The sequence below is a fragment of the Pantherophis guttatus genome, chromosome 2 (assembly GCF_059756535.1).
Source record: "Pantherophis guttatus breed Tessera chromosome 2, ASM5975653v1, whole genome shotgun sequence".
Classification (NCBI taxonomy): Eukaryota; Metazoa; Chordata; class Lepidosauria; order Squamata; family Colubridae; genus Pantherophis; species Pantherophis guttatus.
In genome coordinates this window covers 108,038,900-108,051,027 of record NC_142064.1, presented here as the reverse complement: position 1 = coordinate 108,051,027, position 12,128 = coordinate 108,038,900, and the positions used below count along the sequence as shown (strand labels likewise).

Genomic DNA, 12,128 nt, shown 5'->3' with positions numbered 1-12,128 from the left:
GTCAGATGTCCAGCATCTTAGAGAGGCTGCCTTTCCATCAGTGGTTCCTGGCTCCTGTATTCCTGTCACCAAACCTCCAAGTCGGCCTAGTCCTGAGGCTACCTTTACTCCTACGGCCGCTGGCCTTCGTTCATCGGAAGGTCTTCAACCTTCTCTCTCCAGGGACATCCAAGATCTTGTGTCCCAAACAATGTCTCAAATTCTGTCTTCTGTTCCTATCCAAGGATCGCAAGGACCTGTCCTTGCGCACCCACCTCTGGCTCCATCGTATGATGATCCTCACCGTCCCCATTTTCATCACCCAGAACCCCTCCTTGAGGATTCTCCCTGGGAGGAAGAGGAACTTGAAGAGGGAGAATTGTCTGAGGATGAGGATTTAGCTCCTGAAAGGCCTTCATTCACTGGCTTATTCCGTCCTTCAATGTTTAAGTCGTTGCTCCACAAGGCAAAGACTACCACCAACATGGGATTATCGTCTTCCCAACCATCCAAACAGTCAGATCCGAAACCTCATGATGATCTCTTCCAATTGCAAAAGCCGGATGAGGATTTTATCCCATGTCCGGAATTATTCACCGATGTCGTCCAAAGATCGTGGTCACAACCTGCATACATTTCTGCTCCTACTACCCTTGACAAGCGCCTATACTGCTCGGATCCTTCCTTCCAGGATTTAATCCAGTTGCCTTTGGTGGACCCGCCTGTTGCTCAGCTGACATCCTCTGCGGTGATTTCCAATGATGTCCTTGATGGTCTCAAAGCCGAGGACAGGAAGGCTGAGTTATCGCTCCGCAAGACGCACCAAGCTTCAGCATGGGCCATTCGGTCGGCTACGGCTACTTCGTTCTTTGCACGCGCATCGATCATCTGGTTGCGCCAATTGCAGGAGCGGCTTCCACCTGACAACAGCAGGCTTCACCATGACATAAATAAAATCGTGGCTGCCACCGAGTATTGTGCTGACGCATCCTTGAATGCTGCTAAATTCTCTTCTCGGGCCCTTGTCTCCAATGTTACCTCTCGGCGTCTCCTTTGGCTTCGCCACTGGAGGGCTGACCTCAAGTCAAAGTGGAAGCTGGCATCTGCTCCCTACAAAGGTTCCCTTCTCTTTGGAGAAGCCCTAGACCCGATACTCATAGAGGGTAAGGATAAACGTAAAGTTATGCCTTCCTCTTATAGGAGTCATGATAGGAGGTTCACTCCTTATACTCACAGGCAGCCCTTTCGGACTGACTCTGGGCCCAGTGGGTCCTATTTTTCCAGACAATACATCCATGGAGGAGACAGAGCCTCTGAACGTCCTGCCTACCGTGACAGGGGCAAGGGTCAACCCAACACTAGACGCCAGTATCGTGGGGCCTCCACCCGCCCCTATAGAAGAGGCAAGTGACTATACCACAGAGTTTCCCATTGGAGGTCGTCTTATCCACTTCCTGACCCAATGGGTGTCTACGACAACAGACGCTTGGGTTCTTCAGACCGTACGGTTCGGTCTTACTTTGGACTTCCTCTCCAGTCCTCCGAACCACTTCCTTTGGTGCCCTCTTCCCAGCAATCCGGTGAAGAGAGCATTAATGGACGCAGAGATACAACATCTACTAGACATCTGCGCTATCGAACCGGTGCCGACAGAACAACGGGGATCCGGTTTCTACTCCCGCCTTTTTCTCGTCCCCAAATCTTCCGGGGACTGGAGAGGGATTCTAGACTTGAAGGCATTGAACAAGTTCATCAAATGCCAACACTTCAAAATGCAGTCGCTCAAATCGATCCTGCAGAGCATCCGACAGGGCGACTTTATGACATCAATCGATCTCAAGGAGGCCTACCTGCATGTCCCGATCCGTCCTTCCCATCGACGGTTTCTTCGATTTGCCTAGTCCAACAGGCACTTCGAGTATTGGGCCATGCCGTTTGGCCTGTCATCTGCCCCTCGGACCTTCATGAAGCTGCTAGCAGCCTTAGCAGCATCTCTGCGGCAAGTTCCCATCAGGGTTATGTGCTATCTGGACGACATCATAATCCTCTCTGCCTCCCGACATCAGGCTGTCGCCGATCTGAGAGCTGTTTCGCTTGTCCTACAGCAGCACGGGTTCTCCCTGAACCTCAACAAAAGTCAGCTCTCACCTACTACTCGCATCCTCCACCTTGGAGCTCTCATAGACTCTATCGATTGTCGAGTTTTCCTATCCCCCGACAGGATTCACAGGATTCAATCCTTGGTGAATAGAGTTCGTTCTCTCAGATCTGTTCCTCTTCTCACCTTATCCCAACTACTCGGCAAACTAATTTCGTGCATCTCCATTTTCCCGTGGGCTCATCTTCACAGTCGTCCTCTGCAATGGTTCCTCCTGCCCTATCAGAGGTCCCACCGGGCCTGTTCGAACAGCACAGTTGCCCTACCAACTACGGTACGGCTGTCTCTGAGGTGGTGGACCTCCCCGTCCATACGGAAGGGCTCCTTCTTTCTGGAACCCAGTCGCTTAATCCTGACGACAGACGCGAGTCAATTCGGCTGGGGCGCCCATCTGCAGTCATCGGTTGCCCAGGGCCGCTGGTCCAGTCGGGACTTACGACACGACATAAATTGGCTAGAACTGCGAGTGGTCCATCTTGCTCTCCGGCATTTCAGAACATCAGTGAAGGGACATCATGTTCTAGTCCTAACGGACAATACAACAACGAAAGCCCACATCAACCGAGAAGGAGGCACTCGCTCCAGGCAATTGATGGAGGAGGCGACGAGGATGCTTCTTTGGGCAGAGAAGACGGTTCTCTCTCTAACAGCCGAACACATATCCGGGGTCGAAAACATCACGGCAGACTGGCTCAGCCGGACTCAAATAGATCAGGCGGAGTGGCGCCTAGATCCGATCTTGTTCGCGGAGCTATCGAACCGATTCGGCCATCCAACTGTCGACCTGTTTGCAACACGCCTGAACGCCCACCTTCCCCGATTCTTCTCCCGGTTTCCCTGTCCCGGAGCAGAAGGGTGCGACGCACTTCGAAGCCGTTGGCCACAGGGCCTGCTATACGCCTTTCCCCCTCTGCCGCTCATTCCTCGAGTGATTCGCAAGCTGTTGGAGGAGAAGGCGGATCTCATCCTGGTCGCCCCCAATTGGCCGTGTCGCTCCTGGTATGCGGACCTTCGGAGTCTCTTGGTGGAGCGTCCTTGGCACATTCCCAACGACCGGATATCTCTCAGCCAGGGGGTCATTCTGCACCCAGACCCCCAGTGGTTGCAGTTGACCGTCTGGCGTTTGAGAGGATCCGCTTAAGGAAGGACAACATCCCGGCCAGTGTGATCCACACTATGCAGTCTGCCAGGCGTGCATCAACTAACCGTATATACGACGCCACCTGGCGTGCCTTTTGCACATGGTGTTCCAAGTCTCATCAGGACCCTACAACTGCATCTCCTTCTGTTGTGCTCGTGTTTCTACAAGACGGTTTGGACCGTGGCCTTGCCCCTAATACCCTGAGGCGTCAAGTGGCTGCCCTCAGCACCGTTCTGTCTCCTGTGGACAATCGACCTTTGACTCAAAATCCCCGTATCCGGACATTCTTACGAGGGGCGTCCAACCTCCGTCCCCCTACTATTCATCGATACCCAACTTGGGACTTGCCATTAGTTCTATCAGCCCTTATGTCACCTCCCTTTGAGCCTCTGGCTTCGATCTCCCTTAGATTTCTGACTCTGAAGGTCGCTTTCTTAGTGGCAATTACTTCTGCGAGATGAGTGTCCGAGCTGGCTGCACTGTCTGTACGACCTGACCTTTGCGTTTTCCATCCCAACAAGGTGGTGGTTCGTACAGACCCTTCCTTCCTGCCAAAGGTAAATTCTCTGTACCACCGTGCCCAAGAGCTGATTCTACCGGATTTTTGTCCGGCTCCTAGCCATCATCTTGAACAACAATGGCATACCTTGGACGTTAAACGAGCTCTCCGCCGATACATCAAACGGACTGCGTCCTTCCGTAAGTCCGAAGCATTGTTCCTGTCTTTCTATCCATCTACCTTGGGCATGAAAGTTTCCTCATCCACGATAGGACGTTGGATCAAGGCCTGCATCGTCATGGCTTATCGCACCAGACCGACTCCTCTGCCAGGGAGGATACTTCCACACTCCACCCGTAGCGCAGCCACCTCAGCGGCGTGGGCTACCCAGGCATCCATCCCTGACATCTGTCGGGCTGCGACATGGACTACCTTGACTCCCTTTGTTAGACATTACAAAATTGACTCCTTTGCATCGGCTGAAGCTTCATTTGGTCGTCGAGTGCTACAGTCTGTCCTGGCTGTTCCTTCCCGGGATGACGCAGCCTCCCACCCTAATTCTAACTAGCTTGGGTATATCCCATAATTTTGGATTCTCCAAGCAGCGCGCTGGAGAACGAACGTTGTCTTACCTGAACGTTCCTTCTCGGCGCGCTGATGGAGAATCCAACCCATCCCTTCGGCTGCTTCTGGCCAGGACTGCTCAGTTTTGTCTCATACTGTTGTTTCAGGACTGCACCATCTCCTGTTGACTTCGCGAATGAACTGGGGCTTAGCCAAGCAAAGGAGGAGTGGCCAAGGATGTTTCTTAAAGAAACAGTCACCCAGTCTGGCAATCAAGCTGAGGAACCAACCCATAATTTTGGATTCTCCATCAGCGCGCCGAGAAGGAACGTTCAGGTAAGACAATGTTCGTTTGAGTTCCTGAACAAAAAAGGGGCGAGACGCAGTGAGTCCCTGAGTTTTATGCCCTCTCTGGCTTTGAACTTCCTGGGGCCCCAGAAGAGTATCCTGATTGGTTGTCAGCAAGCTAGCCTTGCTGGCTGATGTAATCTTCCCAGGTGCTATGTGGTGAGTTTCTGTTGCTAGATGGGTCCTATTGTGTGGCAGATGATGGTCCATTGACAAAGATGGAGTTTCTGCCTCTGGCCCATTGACAAAGGGTGGGGGCAGGAAGATGGGAGCTGCTTCATCTTTAAAACATGCTTCTCCATTTCTCATCCAAGGAAATATATTCTGCCTTTTTAATATTTCCTAAAATATTTCATTCTTCTAGGAAAGGGGTGGGTGCTAACTTCTTACAATCCTTCAGGACATAATAGGATTAACTCACTACCTTTTAGCAGAAGACACAGAGCTCACTACATTGCACAATTTCCTAAGGGTATTTCAGACATTGCACAACCCCCCTAGCAGCCACTCTGAAACTTATAAAAAATCCATGTACTCATCAAATCAATTGGTCTGCTTCATCAATAAACCATCTTTCCAATCAGCCTCCATGTTTCCAGTGTCTTTCTCTCAGGTTGGAACTGAACCAGATAGATTTTTCTTCCCACATAACAATTCTTAAGTCACAGTCCTCTCATGACTATGTCACTTCATAATTAATATGAGGAACTTCATATTTTAAATTGCTCCTAGTCCAAAACCTCCATCTGTAGAGAAAATATCATACCATACAAGTTAAATAGTATAAAGCACCCTATAAAACAGTAAAGACTCACATATTTATTATTACATAAACTTTTGTGGATCACAGTCAACTTTTATTAAATTCCTAGTGCCGTGATGGCGAACCTTTGGCACGTGTGCCAAAAGTGGCACACAGAACCATTTTTCCGGGCACGTGAGCTGTTGCCCAACTTACCTGCAGTTGTGCATGCGCACATGCCCCAGCTGGTGTTCGGGCCTCTGGTGTACATGTACGCAATTCAGAGGACCCAGCTGGTCTTCGGAGCTCTCCTGCGCATGCATGTGCATTTGCGCAAGTGTGCAAGAGTACTGGTGTGCAGCATGCGCATGTGCAGACAGCACGCATGTGAAAACCATGCACATGTGCAGATTGCGATTGCGCACACAGTACACGGGTGGGGCACACGCAAAAGCTGTGCGCATGTGCAGATGGGGTTGTGCATGCACTGCATGGTGGCACGTGTGAAATCTGTGCGCATGCGCAGATGGTGTTGCACGCACAGTGCATGGGGAGGAGCCACGCATTAGCGTGGATGGCACGTGTGCACGCAAAGCGCGCAAAGCACTCAGTGTGTAAAAGGTTTGCCACCATTGTCCTAGATATTATTTCGAAAAACAAATACTGTGTATAACCACTCAGTTTCAACAATTCACCCATATCAACAATTGAAATAAAGATTTAAACTAGATAAAAAGAGTAATGGGTTTGATTTTGTTAAAAATGAATTGGAAATCCTACTGTGTGGCAATGATGAACATATTATTGCTAATGTTTATAAAATGTTACTGAAACTGAATTTGCAAAATGAACATGTAAAACATTGTATGATTCAGTGGGCAAGGCATTTTGGATAGAATGTGATGCTTGAACAGTGGGAAAATATGTGGACGAAAGGTTTTTAATTCACACTAAACTATCATTTAAAGGAAAATTTTTATAAGATAATGTATTATTGGTATTTAACACCGGATAAGTTATCTAAGATGTATAAAGTATTTCAAATGAATTTGGAAATGTAAAAATAAAGAAGGCACCTTTTATCATTTATGGTGGACATGTGATAAAGCAAACAAATTTTGGAATAAGATTCATATTTTAATACAGAAAATTCTTAAAATGGAGATGGAGATGAAGCCAGAGACTTTTCTTCTGGGTTTAATGGAAAAAACATTTTGGAACCTTGATCTTATATATGTTAATGGCAGCAAGACTACTGTATGCACAAAACTGGAAGGACGCTTCGACTCCCACCATGAACTACAGACTCCCACCATGGGCTACAGAAGTTGATGGAGCTGGCAGAGATGTCTAAATTGACTGTTTTGATTAAAGAAAATAATATAAGTACTTTTGTTGCTATGTGGAGACTGCTTCTGGACTTTGTGCTTGAGGTGGAAAAAAATGAAACTTTGATTTTGGGTTTTACTGATTAGATTGATTTGTTGTTTTAGAAATGGCTAGTGTCAAGACTGAATTTGATTGCGGTGTGGGATTGTTTGTATCCTTGGGTGCATGAATTCAGTTTAACACATGTTGGAACTGGAGGAGGATGGAGCCTTCAGTGAAAACATCATTCCTACCTGATGTGTCAACCACATTCCACTGTCTGGCTGACTGGAGGAGGAGGAGAGATGTCACTTAGCAACCAGCTCCCATCTTGTTTGGACAATGTGACAGTTGTTTTGGAAACTTGAGAAACTGAAACTTACCGTATTTTCCGGCGTATAAGATGACTTTTTAACCCAGGAAAATCATCTCAAAAGTCGGGGGTCGTCTTATACGCCGGGTACCCGAATCTGAGTTGCTGGCGCTGACCGATGACACTTTGGGAGCGCCGGCAACATTGAGGGGAAGCTGTACTCCAAATTAGTTCCAACCTACAAGAGGTGCCAGGCAGTGCGCGGCCCACGAGAAAGGAACGCGTCCCCACTCTACCCCAGAATTCGGGTCACCTTCCTTTCTTTCCCAGCAGTCCACGGTGAAAGCGGCGCCACGGTCGACCTGGGCCAGCGCCTTGCACACCTGGCTCTGCGTCTCCATTATGAGAAGCTCCATGCGACTTCGCATGTCTCCACCCCAGTCGCGCAGCTCTCGCAATCCGCTCACCGGAGGAGCCATGAAGTGCTCGCACCGCCTTGCCAGATCTTCCTCGTCCTCCTTTCCCCATGGCTTTTCCGGTTGTAATTGTTGCTGCTGCTGCCACCGAGGCTGCTCCTTCATCTCTGCCCGCCGCACCAGACCCAGCCCGGCCAGCACCGCTGTGGCTCCCGCAGTCCAAGCGGATCGGCACCCGGGCTCGCAGGCGGAGGGTGGGAGTGCACAGCGCACTTTCCTGGCTTGGCGCCGATCCGGACGGCTGCAGAAGGAACTGGGCACCGGCTGTCATGTCTTTTCTGCTGTGCGGGATTCGGCACCTGGGCTCCCGGGGTTTAAGCCTCCGGGCCGGCCCGCGCTGCTCCAGGATGTTCGCTTCGGGCTCCTTGGAATCGCTGCCGGGCGGTTCTTCCCGTTGGGACGATGGTGGGTGGCTGCGAGCCTGGAAGAGGTGGTGAAATGCAGAGCAATACCTCGTGGGGAAGGAGTTCGCCGTGGCTCCCGCAGTCCAAGCGACGCCGATCGCTGCCACCCACCATCACCCCAATGGGAAGAACTTCGGGCTCCTTGGAATCGCTGCCGGGCAGTTCTTCCCGTTGGGGCGATGGTGGGTGGCAGCGATCGGCGTCGCTTGGACTGCGGGAGCCACGGCGAACTCCTTCCCCATGAGGTATTGCTCTGCATTTCATCACCTCTTCCAGGCTCACAACCACCCACCATCGCCCCAACGGGAAGAACCGCCCAGCAGCGATTCCAAGGAGCCCGAAGCAAACATCCTGGAGCAGCGCGGGCCGGCCCGGAGGCTTAAACCCCGGGAGCCCAGGTGCCGAATCCCGCACAGCAGAAAAGACATGACAGCCGGTGCCCAGTTCCTTCTGCAGCCGTGCAGATCGGCGCCAAGCCAGGAAAGTGCGCTGTGCACTCCCACCCTTCGCCTGCGAGCCCGGGTGCTGATCCGCTTGGACTGCGGAAGCCACAGCGGTGCTGGCCAGGCTGGGTCTGGTGCGGCGGGCGGAGATGAAGGAGCAGCCTCGGTGGCAGCAGCAGCAACAATTACAACCAGAAAAGCCATGGGGAAAGGAGGAGCAGCGCTAAGTTACCTTCCAGGGTGGAGATGTGTGTGTGGAAGAATAGGTGAAGCTAAAACGGCTTTCTCGTTCATCCCGATGCCGGGAGAAGCGGCTTGAGGGGCGCCCGAGCTTTTAAGATTTTAACCTGGGCTAATCGGGCGGGGGAAAGAAGTGCTCTAGTCTGCAAACGAGGCAGGGTCTTGGGTTTAAAGGGGGGGCAGAGAAACTTTCAAGGCAGTTTTCTCTCAGCCAGAGGTAGAATCTGAATGGGAGAATATGGGCGTCGCTGCGTGGATTGCATTATTTCGCTCATTTCTGGAAATATCCCTGCGCCCCTTTTCGCCTCCTGGAATTATGTGGCTCCCACCCACCCCACCCCACAACAGATCTGCGCGAGAGGCCAGAAAACTGTGGGTTTTGTGTGTGTGTATGTAACAAAAGGTGCAGATGTCTTTCCCCCCTGTTTCTTTCCGGCTGCAGCCTTTCTTCTGAATGGGGTCGGGCTGGATACGCCGCGAAAGAGATCGGCTTGGGGGGGAAAAAACCGGTCTGCCGCCTTTACCACTACCTCCCCTCTCCACAAACACACACTTTTTGTTGTTGTTTGTTGCTGATAACATTCCCCCTCTCCCCCCCCAATTCCACGGGTTCAAAGCCGCCGAGAGAGAGAAAGAGAGAGAGAAAGAGGGAAAGAAAGAAAAAAAGTGTTTTGATTCTGCTGGCTTATCGCGAAGGCATTGGAACAAGCAGCCTAAAACTAGGAGGCGTGTAAAGTCGCGGCTTAACGTTGCCACAATGAGACTTTGGTGCCTGTTTGTGTGGACGGTGTCCATGCTCGCCGCATCCTCTGTATCGAGACTTCTTTTAAAGCTCCTTTTTGATAAACCCCCGTTGTGCCTCTTCTCCGGGTTTCTTGGTAACTGGGATCCACTACACGTGCAAAATGGAGTCCCGAAATGGCTCTCCCGAGGTTGCCCGCTCTCACCATTACTGCAGCCGTCCGGATTGGCGCCAAGCCAGGAAAGTGCGCTGCGCACTCCCACCCTTCGCCTGCGAGCCCGGGTGCCGATCCGCTTGGACTGCGGGAGCCACGGCGGTGCTGGCCGGGCTGGGTCTAGTGCGGCGGGCGGAGATGAAGGAGCAGCCTCGGCGGCAGCAGCAGCAACAATTACAACCGGAAAAGCCATGGGGAAAGGAGGATGAGGAAGATCTGGCAAGGCGGTGCGAACACTTCATGGCTCCTCCGGTGAGCGGATTGCGAGAGCTGCGCGACTGGGGCGGAGACATGCGAAGTCGCATGGAGCTTCTCATAATGGAGATGCAGAGCCAGGTGTGCAAGGTGCTGGCCCATGTCGACCGCGGCGCCGCTTTCACCGTGGACCTCCTTGGAATGCTGGAACCAGCTGGTTGCTCCGCGGAGCTTCCCCCAGGCATCCAGGGAGATATTACCGACGCTCTGACTTCCCCAGACCGGTGGAGCTCACCATCAGTGGGGGTCAGCTGGGGAAGTCGGAGCGTCGATAATACCCCCCTAGATGCCTGGGGGAAGCTCCGCTCAGCAGCCAGCTGGTTCCAGCATTCAGCAGCATGCAGCCTTGACTAGATTGGCACAGCTTTCTGTCAATGTCATCAGTCAGTGCCAGCAACTCAGATTCATGAAGTGTGCGGATCTGGACAAGGCTGCATGGGTGAAGGAAAAAAACCTGGTACAAAATAGCCCTCTTGCCACTACACGTAGCGTAGCCCATTACCTTTCTCTACAGTACAGCAACAATACATACAGTATAGTATACAAATATAACAATCAAGACCCCATCATGGCTCCACCAGCAAGAAGAAAGAAATATGAAGCCAGTTTTAAACTTAAAGTTGTAAACTTTGCCATGGAACATAATAACTGTGCTGCTGCAAGACAATATGGAGTAACAGAAAAGATGGTTCGGGACTGGAAAGCAAATGTAAAAGCATTAAAGGGTATGCCAAGGGGTAAATGTGCATTAAGAAGAGGCACCCCACATTGGCCAGAACTCGAAAAACATGTAGCAGACATGGTGAATGAGCATCGCCAAAACGGTTATGTAGTGACACGAAATAAAATACGTTTGTTTGCACTTCAGTGGGCCAAATCTAACCCAGATCACAGCAACAGATTTAAGGCCACTGTATCCTGGTGTACTAGATTCTTGGAAAGGCATAAGCATTTGAATTAAAATTACCATATTGAAATCAAATCTGATGTTTTTTAATTTTTATTTGGTGTGCGTTGGAAGAGGGGTAGTCTTATACGGCGAGTATAGCCCAAACCCTATATTTTAACAGGAAAAGTAGGGGGTCGTCTTATACGCCCAGTCGTCTTATACGCCAGAAAATACGGTATATTGGAGTGAAAAGCCCGGGAACTTTAGTACTGGCTTTTCACCAGTATCACCAAGATGATGTATCTAAATAAATTCGTTCTTTGATGAAAAGGAATGCTTGGAATTCGATTTGTAATGGGTGCATTACTTGGAGACTGACAGTTTATATTATTTTGGAAAAGTAAAAAGTTGAGGTTGTATGTTAATGCTTTATTCAACTGCAACAGAGAGAGTCGGAAGTCAATGCTTTTTTTTTCTTCCTCCCCTCCTCACTTTTCTTTCCTCTTTTCCTCCCCATTGTGTCCTATTATTTGCTTTCATATTTTTGTATTTTATTCTATAATCTAATAAAAATGTTTTTTTTTTAAATAACCACCCAGGTTGAATTCAGTTCAAATTCAATTTAATGTGATCAAAGACTATAGAGATAATGAACAAAATAAAATTTAAGACAAAGTTAAAATACATTTATAAAACCTAGTTAACATCTATAAGTGAGATTCAGGATATAGCTTGCATGAAAGTATAATGTAAACACTAAAATAATATTAAATCTGATAACATCTAAAATTACAATGAAGTAAAGCATTTAAAGCTATTAATATCAACAAAATAATATCTAAAATTTATATGAATTATAGTCACTAAAATACATTGCAGGCCCATCAGGTTTTGACATCTTTTGTGCTGCTACACAAAACCTAGCCCAGCTGAAGGGGGTATTTCAATAATGAACAGCATCTGGGCATAGGCTGAATCTGGGCGACCAGATTGCAGATATCTGCAATCAGAAGTAGTATGAATCTGGTTCGGACATCTTCATAAAAGGAACAATTAAGAACATGTTCTGTGGTTTCCCTCTCTTTGTAATCTCAGGGGCAGAGCCTTTCAGCCAGTGGTGGGATTCAATTCTTTTAACAACCAGTTCTGTGGGCGTGGCTTGGTTGGGGTGTGTGGCTTGGTGGTCATGTGACTGGGTGGGCGTGGCTATGTGCATAGGGACTACTCAGAGGGCTGAAAGTCATTTCTGACTGGTCCTTACACTTTTGACCTGTCCTTGCACTTATGACCATCCTCACATCTATGCACATTGCGGCATTCTTAACAACCGTGTCACTCATTTCACAACTGCTT

General features: G+C 49.6%; 1 protein-coding gene across 1 annotated transcript in view; it reads left to right on the top strand.

The window, feature by feature from the left end:
- Window positions 1-6,898, top strand: part of LOC148115246 (uncharacterized) — a 52,609-nt gene extending 45,711 nt beyond the window's left edge. Inside the window, exons 8-9 of the mRNA XM_087885138.1 lie at window positions 4,509-4,677; window positions 6,578-6,898. The gene's annotated coding sequence lies outside the window, so the exon portion shown is untranslated. The remainder of the gene's footprint in view (window positions 1-4,508; window positions 4,678-6,577) is intronic.
- Window positions 6,899-12,128: the final 5,230 nt, after the last annotated feature.